The sequence below is a fragment of the Triticum urartu genome, chromosome 3A (assembly GCF_056163025.1).
Source record: "Triticum urartu cultivar PI428250 chromosome 3A, HENAU_Tu73, whole genome shotgun sequence".
Taxonomy (NCBI): Eukaryota; Viridiplantae; Streptophyta; class Magnoliopsida; order Poales; family Poaceae; genus Triticum; species Triticum urartu.
This window is the reverse complement of record NC_141875.1, coordinates 20,822,818-20,837,854: the sequence shown is the minus strand read 5'-3', so window position 1 is coordinate 20,837,854 and position 15,037 is coordinate 20,822,818. Positions and strand designations below refer to the sequence as shown.

Sequence of the window (15,037 nt, the reverse complement as noted above, 5' to 3'; positions counted from 1 at the left end):
CAGGATTAAATTGTACTAAAACCATATCAGGACATCAGCTAATAACTAAGATAAAGAAGTATAAAAAGAAAAATTGTAGTTCTAGTTTGTTCCTACCTTATTGTTTTTCAAGAAAATGCAAAAGCTTTGAATAGATGGGCAATGAGTTATTTACATAGCCCAAACAGGGCTAGAAAAGAAAACTGAGGCAAAGAACGATGCCATCGGACAAAAAACGAGGCCACACCATTACGTCGGGACAGGGACCAGCAAGTGGAAGGATAGAACAAGTACACAAAGCCATTGGTAATTGCCAGTTTTCACTTCAACAGTATTCTCTTGTGAACACTGAGCGACCTCAGCAATCCCCTGCAATGGAAATGTCTTCTCCAGCATCTGAAACCATTGAAAGTTTTTTTTTGTTTGCATCTATCTGAAACATATTGATACTTTGTCTGGGTCTTCATCAAATTATGCATTCGTTTTGTTTCACATAGAAATACGCCGCAAAAATTCCACGCATAGGTACTAGCCGCGTGGTAAGAAAGACTGACAACAATGGCAAATTCAGATCGTTTCTTCTCTAATTGTTATACAGAACCTGTTTCAATGCATGAACAGCGTGATCGTTCAGAGTTTCATTCCCTAGACTGATAGGCAGTCACTCCGCACCTTAAGAGCTCTATGGAAGTTCTGACAAGACATTGCAAGTTCTAACTGCAGATAGTTAAGATTTGTCGTGTGAACCGACAATTCTAGCATATTGATGAAGCCCTGCTTGCAAACTTGTCGCCCCGCTTCCTTGGTATTCCCCAGTCAAGATCCCTAGTTTTAACCAACCATGTTGCCAGTACAAACGGCACAAATGTTTCTTCTTCTACACCTTTGCCTTGATGAGTCCAATCATGCAGCTTAATGAGCAGGCATCACTTCAATTCAAGAGCACGCAAGAGAATTGTGTGTCTTTAACTGGATAAGCTGGTTTGCTGTAAAATGAAATCAATTCGATCAGCCCACGTTGGATAAGATGGTTATGCAAAAACTAGCTTGACATTGACTTTTACTTTCTTCTGCCTGCTATATCAGAGAATTAGTTCCCAGTTTCTCACTCTGCCTGCTAAAGCTGGAATTGCACCAGGTTGCTAGGCTATCATGTCAAGATAATCAAGAAGGCCATAAAAGAAAATTTAGCTAAAGATACTTGTGCAGCAGGGCAGCTACATCTTGATTTGCAGAACATTTAAACTCAGTAAATCTTTGAAGCTTGGTACGAGTGGGCAGATAGTGATTTTACTCACAGAGATGGCAAAGATAGTAGTATCAGCTATAGCTAAGAAAAATCTAAGCGATATAGCTCAAAATCTTTTAAAATCTGTCCTCAGCCTCACCAAATGGAATGTATGTGTAAGTTGTTTTATCCAAAAATAAGAAATGGCAGCAAGAGATGACATTGTAACTTCTAAGGTGTTGAAGAAATAACTGACCATCTTTCCCGATTTCCGGGTCTGTTTGTGAAACGATGCAATCAGGAAAAGTATAAAGATAACATATACTCCCAACAGCCAAGTTGCATCACAAAGATGTATTCCTATCGAGGCACACAAACTTGAAATAAGTAATGCCAAGAAAAATCTAGCTAATTTCACCTAGTACAATTGTCTACTAGTGCAGAGTGAGTGCAGAGTGTGTTAGTGTTATAATGCTAGGACCAATATGTCTATTAACAATCACACTGAATCTTTCTACTCCTGCACTGGTATAAGTGATACATTGCTAAGCCTTGTATAAGGAAATGGAGGGAGTATTAAAAAACAAATGACGTGCACCTGCAAAAAAATACACTACAAACCATTTTCTACATAGGACAGCCAGCTATTTGATGTATTATTTTTGTAATGTATGTGCGTGATGAACAAGAGAACCTATGTAACCTTGCTAACAGAAGTAAAATGAGAAACAAGTTAGTTCCATTTGATAATGTAGATATCTTACTGATCACCACAATTATCTCTAGCTATTTGGATATATGAAACTTGTTACATTCTCATATGATATCTGTAGCTACTCTGAGGGAATCTCTAGCAAATAAAATTACTCCTTTTTTTTCTTGAAGATAATTTGAAAATATCTTATAGGCATTTCCAGTATGCATAGAGTAGGAGTATGATTGCTAGTATGTTCAAAGGTATGCAAATGATTGACAATTCTCAACAGAACCTCGGCATCTTGATTTATTCTTTTTCAGACGAGTAAATCAAATTACCATGGCAAAACAACAGTTCATAACTTCAAGATAAATAAAGCTTAGTAACAAAATTTGATCCTCCTAGTCAATCAACCTTGAGCCGAGGGCTTAGTCACCTTGCTGTGTACCAACCAAAGAACGAGGCCACGGCATGATATAGGGATAGGAAACACCACTAAGGATACGCCCAAGCTTGTTCAGCGCCGCTGTTTCCAAGCAGAATGATAGGAGCCAGAGTGTCGAATGATGATGCTGCCACACCCCACAATAAGCAGAGAAGTACACAAACCCATCGATAATCGTCCTAACAGTCACTTGATATTTAACATTGTCTTCCTTGAATTCACACCGAACGATTCCAGCTATCTCCTGCAAGGGGAGTGACTTATCCAACATCCACCTCTCGACGCCATCATCATCGGCTCTCCGAATCCAAACAGCAAGCACGGATTCAAATGTCAGTGGCCCCAAAGGTGCGCAGACCACACAGAGTCTTCCATCCTTGGTCTTACCAGCCGTCAATATCTCATTCCCTCTCCTGCGTGGCGGCTTATCCATCCGAGAGAATTGCATTGTAGCAGTGTTAAGCACACGGGCATCATTCATCCCAATGGTCCAATAGATGCAGCCATTCACCAGCTTACCAGTTTGAGGCCAGAGCCCATCAATGTCTACCCATGGGAAAATCTGCCACTTGCTGGTGTCCGATGATAAAACCATGGCGCGCGCCCCGCGTTCGCTGTGCCAGACGCACACGACGCGATACGGCAAGTAGTCTTCTTCTTCTTCCTCGGCGAGGATGTAGTAATCAGAATACTGGCCCTCGCAGTCCTCCCGGCGGGGCGGCAGGGGGAAGAGGTCCAGGGTCCGGGCGAGCGGGTTGTAGACGGCGATCTGCTGAGTGCTCCAGTTGTGGAGAACGACGAATCCGTCGCGGCAGTCGTCGATTGACCACTCGGGGTCGGGGATGGGATCCTCGTCGTCGTCTTCAGAGCCGGAGACGGCATCCTCGCCGTCGTCTTCGGGTGCGGGGGCGGGGACAGGAATGGACACGCCATCCCCGTTGTCTTCGGGGGCGGAGACGGGTGCAGGAACGGGCACGGCGCCGTCTTCGAGGACTGGGAGGCGGGTGAGGAAGAAATCGGCGCCGCGTACCGCCGCTGCTATGTCCGGGTCGGAGCGGCTGCGGAGGGGCACGAAGGTGGGATGGTGGTGTCTTGGGTGGTGAGGAAGTGGCCTAGGAGCGGGGGTGGGTGGAGCGCACGGAACCGGCGGCGGAAAGCGGGCGACGAACGGACGGCGTCCAAGAAGGTGCGGCAGCTGAGGGCGGCGCGGGCGAGGCTCGGGAGAGAGGGGAGGCAGAGGAAGATCTCGCGCAGGGTGTCTAGGTCCAGGGAGCTTATGGTCGTCGGGGGGAGTGGTGGGGGTTTCTTCGCCGGCGGCGACTGCTGCGGCGAGGCCATGGCGCACCCGCACACAGGAGGAATGAGGGTTTCATTTCAGCGACAGGGGGAGGTAACTATTGTATGATGGGCTCTGACGGCCCAACAAGGCCTAGCAAATATCGGGCACCCAGGCCGACATGCAAGAAAACGTGACACTATCCCTAAAAAAACGTGACATTGTCTGACTGAAACCAATGGGTTTACTTTTCTTTTGCGGGTAAACTGAAACTTTTTTTTACAAAAGACCATCATGGCGAGTGCAGCATTTCGGCACCCAGACTCATCTGCATCCGGTCGGAAAAAAATAACAACAAATTCAAAAAACTCCTTTTTTGCATGGTAGAAAATTTGTCGCCTGAGGTGTGTCCTAATTTTCAATCCATTTGGACATCTCAATAGCTCTCAGCAAAAAAGAAAAATCAGGTCAGAACATTGCATGAACAGTGAACTTGTTTACAGACCTCGAATTTGTCTTTTTTACCGAGAGCTGCTCAAATGTCCAAATTATTTAAAAAATGTAACGAACCTCGCGCATCAAATTATCTACCATGCAAAAAAATGAATTTTTTAAATTTTTCTAGTATTTGTTTTGAAATTGTTTTCCTCAACGTGGGTGCAGATGAGCCTGGGCTCAAAAAATTATGGCATCATGCCTAGCTTCATTAAGAAGAAACAAGGAGTGCATTGTTCACAAACTCAATAACAATAATGTCAGGGGGCTCATTCAACCAACTAGACAAAGTCTTGTTACAATAAGACTAGTAAGCGACACGTGCAACGCACGTCTTAACAAATTGATACCCACTGTATTATTGGAGATTATACATTTTTATTATAACTTTATAAATATTTTGTTAATTTCAATAACAATCGGGCACACAATATTAGTGGAACTACACAAGAAGTTCAGATGGTCGGTACTATCTAAAATACATCACGCACACTTAAATATTAGAAATATATTACGATAAAATTTATTTGTTTGAAGGATGTTGCCCAATTGAATAACCGTTGCACAAAATCACGTTCATGTTCAGTTCCTGATAGTTCACTAATTTCTACTTCTTGGAGGCAATCGAGCACAAGTTTCTCAGTTTTCCAGTGTGTTGGCTGAACACAAATGCAACTCGATGGGCATGGAGTTTGTGCTTGAAGTGAGGAGCATATCAACTTTGTAAGATTAACCGATACATTTCATTACGAAAAAGAGATGAAATAATAAATTATCAGACTGCCTGAGTACTACGACATGCAATTTACAAAAGAGCACCAGGAAATAGTTTGAAGCTAGGATACTACAGAAAATATGTTTGTTCTGTAAAAGAGATGCTGGTACGACAAACACTATTATAGAAGTCACATAAATTCTTAAGCATGATAATTTTCAGCTCTACCTTTGGACTTCATTGGCAATGAAACCTCTTAAAAAAGATATCATAAATAATAATTTTTTCTCCAAGTACTTACTCTAATTGTGTCATCAAAATTGAGCCTGCCAGGCAATAAAGCGCCATATATCCTCACATACATTAGAAAATAGTACGTCACTTTGCTAAACTTGAATATGAAAGTATTAGGAACTTACATGAGCCATATAATTTCCACGGTTAAAGTTTGGAGACACGGTATTAGTATTAAACCAACACCTAGAGTAGAGCAACTGGCAATCAAGTCTAGGTTTGCCTGAAAGTGCAAGTGCGTATTGTTTTATGTGACTAACATGATAACTCAAGCATTATAAGTGCTTTATAAAGATATAAACAAATTAAGGATAGTTTTAAGTGCCAGCGTTCTTACACCAGTGCACACTTCCAGAATGAGGAATGAGCTGGCGCCAAAGCAATGTCCCTCCGTCCGTTTAACATCACAGTCAGGGGCAAGCATGTAAGCCAGGGAGCCTTGTCATGTCTTCCATCATGTCTTATATCCTGCAAAACTACTATACCGAGGACATGCATTTGGAAAAATCAACTGCTGAACTGGTGCTTTTCCAGGGTAAAGAAAAATATATCCAGTTTTAAAGATTTTTTTTCCTTCCAACAAAATGAAAGGTAATATGATTTCGAGTGCTTTTGAACATGTATTCACCATTCTGAAGAAACGTTGGCAAGATGTTACCCCAAGGTGCCCAAATAATAAGTAAAGCATGACTAACAAACATGGTACGATGGCACTAACAAGTTGGGAAGTGCACACGAAATTAAAATGATGTGCATGTGTGCAGTAAGGGAAAAAGGATTCAGCAGGTCACAATTTCTGAAAAATTAACAGGCCGGAAAAATCCTTCTTTTGCGGAGAACAAAATACATGTTCATCGTAGTGAGGCACTACTAATTAATAAATATTACAAAATCAATAGCTGGTAATAATGTAGTAATAATGAACTAACGATTTTCATTTAGCACATGAATACTGAATTTATTTGTTGTATTGAAGGCAGAATATTTCCTTTGCCGAGAGGAGTCACTAACATAAGCAAACTTCTTATGCAAATAAGTATATACTAAAACACTAATAACACTGTATAGAACAACCTGAAAGACATTGAACTCCACATCGCTGAGAGCTCCATCCCTGTCGTGGTAAAAAGATAAAAAAAGATGCAGAAGATAAACACTGTTTAATTAAATATTTCCATGGACAAATCACCAACATTGTACAGAAGGTAACATACTTATATACTGATATATATATATATATATATATATATATATATATATATATATATATATGGGATAAAACGAAACCATGCTTCCTAGAATAGAGTTTAGGAGATGATGGGCAATGGCAACAGCTTAATGTATGTGTTGGCCGATGCACACAAAACAGTCCAAAAATACTTTTGTAGACGTTGTACGCATGCTGTCTTGTACAAAAGCAGTAACACGTGAGAACATTTAGGCTTGTATAAAAAAACAGTTCAGGATTTAGGCTTCAAAGATTATAAGGAACTGAGGAAGGCATACCATTGAGCTGCATTGCAAGTCTTCAATGTTCAGATCTTATACACGTCATGCTTCTGCTATCCAATCCCTAGCTGATAATGGCTTCACAAAACCTGAAATTGGATATCACATGAGGGGGGATCCGGGGACCTTCAGGTGGCCGGGGAGCAGCGGGTGGATGCAGGGCATCGCTGGAGCGGCGAGATGGGGGACGCCGTGAGACGGACGGTGCGCCAGATGTGGGTCGCCACGAGATGCAGAGCATGGCGAGCCGTCGCGGCGTGGCAGTGCCTGCAGGGGGCCTCATCGACGATGGCGAGATGCAGGGCACAACGGGGCGTCGTGGGGTGGCAATGGCTGCAGGTGGAAGCGGTCGGTTGCGAAGAGAAACAAGGAAAATCTTTGCCTCCCGATCCGCCGGCGCGTCAAGTCGTGGATGGGAAACAGAGAAGAGGCGGCGTGCGAGGCGCGAGGTGGTGACGGGCGGCAAACTGCCGGGGCGGCGGCGTGTTTGGGAGAGGATAGCGGGAGGCAACAGTTTTCTTTTTTCTTGTGATGAAAAGGGGTAGGAGAGGTTAGCAGTTAATGGCATGGTGGATAATTAAGGCATAAAACATGTTTAGTATGATGGAGCGATGTAGACCATCAGATCAGAGGATTTGATGGATGGGATGAATTGGTTCTCCGCCCTTTCGTGCTTTTATAGGAATAGTAGATAAGAAAATTTAGCTAGCACATGTGCCTCTTTATTAGCTGACCAAAAACAGTGTTTAAAGTTGACCTTCCCAACCATCGAAGAAATATCCAAGCATTCTGCAAAAATCGCTGAAACTGCATCCCACCAACTAGATTGCCCGGAGGAGATTCAACAACAATTTGAGAATCAGATTCCGCTTCTACCCGGTTGAATCCCAAATAATTTGTCAATAAAAGTCCATCGCACATTGCCATCGGCTCTGTTGTGATCACATCGGCTGCATTATCAAGGGATGAGGAGGGAGTTTTTATTGAAACTGAAATCAATGTTGTCTAAACTATCGCGTCGGATGCTGCGGAGGTGATTAGGAACATAAGCATAGGTAGTCGCAGCCACTACCGTGTCTCTACAACACTTTAACCACTTACAAGAGCATCCTCAACAAAGTCTCATTTCCCCTATAGAAAAACCGGTATAACTGAAATTGGGCTTAAAAAAACTGTTCCAACAGCTTGTAGAAAAAAATGGGACTCCATATAGTCAACCCAACCGAGTGTGGTGATTTGTGCCATGAACAGTAAAATTAAATAAAATTGAAAATTAATTCAACTTTCTTTTTTGCTATCTAAGATGCTCGAATGTGTGATGTGGCTGCAAAAATTTGTGGTGTTTGTACATTCGAGGAGGCCGTGACAGAAAAACAAAAATTGGTTGCGAAAATAACTTCAAAAAACAACACTATTTGAACCTGGTTTTTTCAAAGAGCTCGCCCTGACCTGACTCGACTAGCCACCGCTTCCTCTTGTTCGCATCGCCTTCGGACGTCCACAAGGTGTTCGAGAAATTTCCTCACCAAATTTTGTGATGTCTGAAGAATTGCCGTTGAAATTTTATGTGCATATTTTGCAGGATGAACTCTCTTGTTGAGTTACTCATCACCGATGAGGATACGAACTTGATATGGCGATTTGTTATGTTTATTTTGAATGGCTTGGATCACTTGTTATGTTCAATTTAGATTTGGATTTCAAACCAAATTTCATAAATTGTGGTTTTCAAATGATGTTCAATTATGTATCTGTCAATGAGCGGAGGAGGGCAATGTGGAGCGTGAGCTCCTCGTCGTCCAACGTGGATGAGCCGGAGTCCTCCTGGACGAGCTCAGCCAAGCTGATGGAGTCGAATTCACTGTCGGATCCATTGTCGGCCATGGTGGAGAGGAGGGAAGAGGAAGGGGAGGAGATGGGCAGTGGAGCAGTGTGATCAATAGGGGTTAGGATTTGACTAAGGTTTGTCATCTAGGTGGGGTATTTGTGGGCACAAGGTGGGGATAGCGTGGGCCAGCTTGAACCGGTCCCGCGCGGTGGTGGCGTCTGGGTGCGTCCGATCTGCCCCATATTTGCCTCATATATTGGCTGAGTATGTGGGTGCCAGTAAGCGCAGACATTTGGGTTGGCCATGTGCAGTTCACTTGGATGGCAATTTGTTGTTCAGGTAATGATCATGAATGCCGCCCAAACATTTAGGGAGGATATGGAGCTTCGGTTTGTAGATGCTCTGAGGGCATGTCCAATACCATCCTCAAATTAGAGTTAGTATTCGTACACGGATGCGTCTGGACATGTTGGCGAACACAGACACATGAGCCGGCTATCCAACGCGGTGCCCTAAACATCTGAGCCGCATTTCAAAGGTGACTTGAATAAACATGACAAATTTAATGCAAACTGGACAATTTACATTTACACTGGACCAAAATGAGAAATCGACATATTTCATTAAACAAAGTGGACATGACATTTTTTTGCATAGCTAAAGTCATTAGTCCAAATCTTCGCTGGCATGGAGACGTCTATATTCCACGTGCTCATGTCTGTCTCCCACATCCTGCTCTTCCTTGTCGGAGTCCGCCACTTGGCCATGGATGTTGCATGTCGAGGTAAGAGAAATTCCAACGCACCGACCCAAACGGACGCGCGCTTTTGTCCGTTTGGGTCAGCCAGGCGGATGGGCGTGTTTGCTTTTTCATTTGGGTCGGCAGATGCGTCCAACGGGAGGCACACCCAAAATTTCCCGCGTCCAAAAAAACAAAAACAATAAATACATGGCACACATAAACATAATAGAAACTTAATTAAACATAAGTGGCCGGTCAACCACCGGCCAAAGTCCACTTAGAACATAATTAAACATTAATTAGAACATAAAAAAATCCGCGCCCGCATGCTGCCCTAGACGTCCACCTTGTCCTTGTCGTCGCCATTGCCGCTGGTGAGGTCGATGAAGATGAGAGGCGGCCCAGCCCACCTGAACGCCGCTTGGTACAAGGGCGGAGCTAGGATTTGGGTATAGGGAGGGCCAAGCAAAGTTGATAAACTAAAAAAGTTATGTGCGGAAAAACATGTACCGTAATATCATATTAGTCTAAATTTCTCCTGCAATTGCCAATAAAATAAAAATTATTAAAAAATCATTAGAAGATAACCTCATTTCTAAATATTTCCCTTTTCAATTTAGATTGTCTTGCAATTCTGAACAAGTCATCCGCCATTTGAATCGGGGTGGCAACTTGCACATTAGCCCCGTTAACAATATCATTAGGTTGGGAACTCAATACAACATGCTTAAAACTTAGATTAATCATTGTGATGTTTGACGGTGCTTTTCTTTCCATAACCTTTTTCAGTTTTGCGAATACTTTTCGTAACCACTTAGCAGATCAAACTATCAAAAGAAATTTCAAATGAACTACCATTGTAAATCACCATTAAAATAAGTAAAACTGGATATAGAATTTCGACGCGCGTAGATGAGGGTCGAGAAAGATTAGCAGACGGTATTAGTGATGCTAACCTTGATAGTTGACTGGGCCGCTGGAGAACTGGCGGGAGTAGTCTGCAAGATTGTTCATCGCGGAGCCAGGTTGATTTAATCGGACTCAAATCTGATCATGGCCAGGGAGGGCAGGAGGCAGCCGCAGCCGCCAGCGCTTCGCCTCAAATCACTTCAGGTGCTAATCATTTTTTTAGGGTAAATAACGCCATGGGCTACTAGTTTTGTTTTTTTAGGGATCGCCAGGGGCAACTAGTACTAGGAGAGGAGCGGACGTCGTGACCATATTGGGCTTTATTATGGGCCTTTACCCTTCTCCAGATTTTACTACATGTTTGAGTTATTAAGGGGGGCCAAGTACGTTCATTAATCAAGTTTTATCGCTAAATACACCTAGGTATAATAGAAGTCGTTGATTGTTATTAGGGGGAGCAGGCCCCTGCTCGCACCCCCTTGGCTCTGCCACTGGCTTGGTAGGCTGCCATGGCAGCCTCCTCCGGTGTCTGCTGCGGCGGTGGCATTGCGGCTCACCGGGTGTGCTCCTCCTCCTCCTCCTCAAGGCACAAGGCCTCCTCCTTCTGCTCCCAGTGCCTCTGCCGCTGGCCATCGACCTCCTCCTCGGCGAGCAAAAGTGCCTTCCAGCACTCAAGGTGGGCCGCCTCCTCCTCTGACGTCGAGTGGACTGGAGGCGCGCTCACCCACTCGCGGAGCTCGACGGGCCACGTGAAGGAATCCTCCGGCCAAGTGGGCGGGGGGCAGCGAGCGCTTCCGAGTCGGCGTGGGATCCGCCTCGGCCTTAGGCTCAACGATGGCGGTGGCGGAGGCGGGACTAAGAGTGGGGCATGGGCGGAGTCCCCCGCAACCAACAAGGCGAGGGTGTGCTCCAGCCCTTCCCATTGGGCCTCCTCCTCGATCCTGCTCGCCTCCAGCGCGTGCTGCAGGGCTAGCTCGAGGGCGGCTTGGTACGCCGCCTTTTCATCCTCCTCCTCCGACAGAACCCCGCGCGACGACGAAGGAACGTCGTGGTCAACGTGGACGCCCCGGCAGCGCTCCTCCTTGTGCTCTAGCACGAACAAGCGCTCCCAGTTGGGGGAGTCTGGCGCATCGGCACGCATCGCCTGCTGCTCCGGAGTGAGGGCCTCGTGACGCCAACCTCCTCGGCATGCACCCGCGCTGTGCACCGCACTGCCAGAGTGGGCATCCGATGCGCATCCAGATGCCAACCGTGCGGCAGGCTAACATCCGGATACTGTAGTGGCCGGTGGTACTGCCAGTGCCACCATGCGATGGACTGGTATGTATAGACGGTCCCGCTCCGGTGGCGAGCCACGTCTAATAGGCGACGACCACGGAGGAAGCCGGCGGGAAGAGCTCGCGCTGGCGCTAAGCTTCCCCTTCCCCTTCCCATTAAAAAACCCCATGGTGGCTAGGGTTTGGGCTTGCTAGGGTTTCTGGTCGCCGGTGAGGGAGCACCACGTGACCGGATGTGGGTGGGTGTTGAAAGTGGATGAGGTCGGCCCAGCCGCACGCTTCCATTAAAAAGGACGGGCAGGCGGACCTTCCACCCACTGCCAGGCGGGCCCCGAGGTAGGTGATGACATTTAATAAGACACGGGTGGTGGTTGCCGGACGACAAGTAGGGCCGCGGCGGACATCGAGGGGACGCGCCGCGCGTCCGCTTCGTGTTCGTGCCGACGCATTTCAGGCCCAAAATTGGGTCTGAAATGGTTCCGCGCGGATGCGTTTTGGAAATGGGTCGGCGCGTTGGGCCAGCATTTTTGTCGCCGTCGACCCAAATAAATGTGGACGGACGAAATGGGTCGGCATGTTGTAGTTGCTCTAATGGCCACGATGGACGTGGCCGGGCCAGCCACATGGTCATTGCCGCCCTGCAAGAATGGGGTGGGCGACGCAAGCGACACGGAGTTGCCGGCGTAGGCAGTAGCGTCCCCGTCCGTGATCACCTGCGTTGCCTCAGTGTCCACCTCCGTCTCAATATTCCTGAACAGGGCGTCATTGTGCAGCCGCCATCGCTCGCGGCGGATGTCACAAGCACGGCCATGGACTGTTACAGTCCCGTTGCTCACCCAACAAGGCCGGATTCTCCATGACCATAGTCGTGATGACATCATCGTTCTCTTGTTCGCTGATGATTTGCCCTTCCGTGAACTACAGCTACTCGAAGAGCCGCAGGTTGTGCCCATGCTCCTCCTGCGGCATCTCTAGTGTAGTGCCTCTTTCCAAAAAGACGACTGAGCAGTCGCACGCGGGAGAGAGAAACATGTGCGGGAGTGGTTTTGAGTGAGACCACTTGCCGGACGCGTACATGGCAGAGGTCCGGGCTCCCGCATAGTGCCCCTAATTTTTGTCTGATTTATGGGAAAATGAACCCATGGATGCGTTTGCAAATAAATATGGATTCGCGTTGGATGACAAAGTGCGTCCGTATAGCTCGGTTTTTTAAGTGTTATTAGAATGAATTTGTTATTTCGTATAGAAATAACTGAGCGAAGTGGAATAAGAAATCATGGATGAGAAGATAACTATAGCAAAAGCCATTTGAATTAATATTTTATATATCAAAATAATTAGTTTTGTTATTAATGAGAAAAGGGGTAGTCAAAAGAAGAGAAATTATTAGTTATTTATTAAGGTTAATTTGATTCAATGACCAGAGTTCCGCGAGTATATATAGCCCGGAGACGACGAATAAAAATGTGTTCATTCGCCTCGAACTTTAGAGGGGCTCATTGAAGACTTTATTGAATGATTACCCAACAGGTAAGTGAGGGTCTGTGTTGGAGATGACTTTTTTACATAATATAATTACGTATCGTCTAATCCAGTCTTGGTCACGTGATACATATTTGAGACGGTATTCGATAGATGAACTACACATCGTCCCATGACAAGGTCGACGTCTAATCGTGCCATGAGATGGGAACCTGCGTGAGAGCAGTCTGCCTTCTAGGAGCTCGGCCACTGCTGCGTAAGTAGAAAAGCTGCGCTCAAAGCCAGATAGATGGGCTAAATTCCCTGTGCGAAACGAAAGCCAGATCTAGCGCTGCTGGCTAGGGAACACATTATGCCGGCGAACTTTGGCTGTGAGCCACGATTTTGTTGTCGGGGAATTGCAAGGCGGCGAGGTGCAGAATGACTAAAAGCATCTTCAGCCGTTGAGTCTTTCAGAAAACATTTTTTTTTTGCCGTTTGAAGGGCTGTCAGCGAAATTTTTGGCCTGAGGATGAAAATTTTCCCAGCCATGTCCACCCCTAAGCGTCTAGGCCGCGGCCTCCCGGCCGCTCGTCGAGGCTGCGGTAGGAGGCGGCCTGCACGACCACCCAGTCCACGGAGCCGGTGTCGTGTGACGGGACGACGAGGCCGCAGGCGCCCCGCGGTCTCAGTGAAGCGGCATGCGTAGGACTCGGCGGTGCCGTTGCGGATACGGATGGCGTACACCATGCCGTCGCCGTTGAAGAGGTGGCGCCGTGGGCTCGAAGCAAGGATTGGCGCCGTTGGCACGCACGGGCGTCGGGTCGGCCGCTACTCCCTTCCTTGAACGCGTCGAGCGCCGCGGCCGCCGCGCGCTGGAAGAAGTCGAGGTGATTAGCACCGGGCCGTGCTAGCCGCGCGGGGCGCGAACCGAGCCGAACTAGGGCCGCGTCGGCGCCCATGGGGGCGCTGGAGGGAAGAGGAGGCGGAGGAGGAAGCGAGCGCGGCCGGGGCGGCGAGGAGGCAGGGCGGCGCGAGGAGGCGAGCAGCGAGCACGGCAAGAGCGGCGCGAGGAGGCAAGGCGGCGAGGAGGCGGGCGGCGAGCGCGGGCGGGGTGGCGAGCGGAGAGAGAGGCGAGGAAAAGTAGCAGCAGATTCTTTTTCGCATGTGGGTGGGCCTAACAGAAAAAGGAGGAAAGAGAGAGGGGGGGGGGAGGGGGGAGATGCTGACCTGTGGGGTTTAGGCATGCAAAAAGTAGTGCCGGCGGCTACAAGTGCCCTAGTGGGCTGGGTGTTAGCTAAGGTCACCAGGGCTATTTTTGTTCAAATCCGATAAAAAACAAGTACTTAGGAGCTTGAGTGGGGAGTTTTTTGCCCGCCGGCTTTTAAAAAATGGTTTGGGAGGCTTCTTGGGGGTATGATTGAAGATGCTATAAAGCGAAGGAAGGAGCAGGATTCTAACACGACGGCCGCCGCCGACGCCGACCCGGTGCACCATCCCCTGTGATGCACGAAAGGTTGCCACGGCGCGACACCCAAGCGGGCGGACGGGCCAATCAAACCCATCAATGGACTCCCGCCTTTAGAGAAACCTTCGTTTGTCAAGTGGTTTCAGTTCATTCAACTTGCGGGTGATGATGCTGGTGGTAGGGCACGTACGATCGATGGAGGAGGAGGACACCACATGCCGTGCGTCCGGCCGACCGCGCCGGTGTTTGCAAACGCAAAAGTAACATCCGGGAGCCAATAATGGCCACTTATTGGGAAGAAGAAAGATCTGAATCAGCATCCGTTTGTGCATCGAGAACTACTGGCGGGTAGGTAAATTGGCCGGCTCCACCTCCACGCGTGGCGCATGCATGCAAGCAGCAGCCGACGCAGGTCGTGCCAAATGGGGTGGCGGTGGTGGTTGGATCCGAATTGAACCACCGAGCGATCCAGTGTTTAACTGCAGAATACACACTGACGCTCAAAAATAAGAACTGCAGACACACTGAAATTTTCTGCATTTTTTTTGAGAAATCTCGCCTTCTTTACTGTTCAATAATTAAAGGTACAATGTTTTGGTCATGAGGAGACCCCAACCAAACATGACGACCTACATCTAAATTACAACCAAACTTGGCGAGATTATGCGCTTCGAAATTAAAAACTCTACGTTCATGAGTGAAAGTACATGAAAT

General features: G+C 47.1%; 1 pseudogene across 1 annotated transcript; it reads right to left on the bottom strand.

Moving 5' to 3' along the window:
• Positions 1–420: 420 nt before the first annotated feature.
• On the bottom strand, positions 421–3,735 carry LOC125542437 (uncharacterized; annotated as a pseudogene). Its single transcript, XR_015618007.1, has 2 exons — positions 2,341–3,735; positions 421–965 (listed from the first exon to the last, which is right to left on the bottom strand). The product of XR_015618007.1 is annotated as an uncharacterized LOC125542437 (transcript).
• Positions 3,736–15,037: the final 11,302 nt, after the last annotated feature.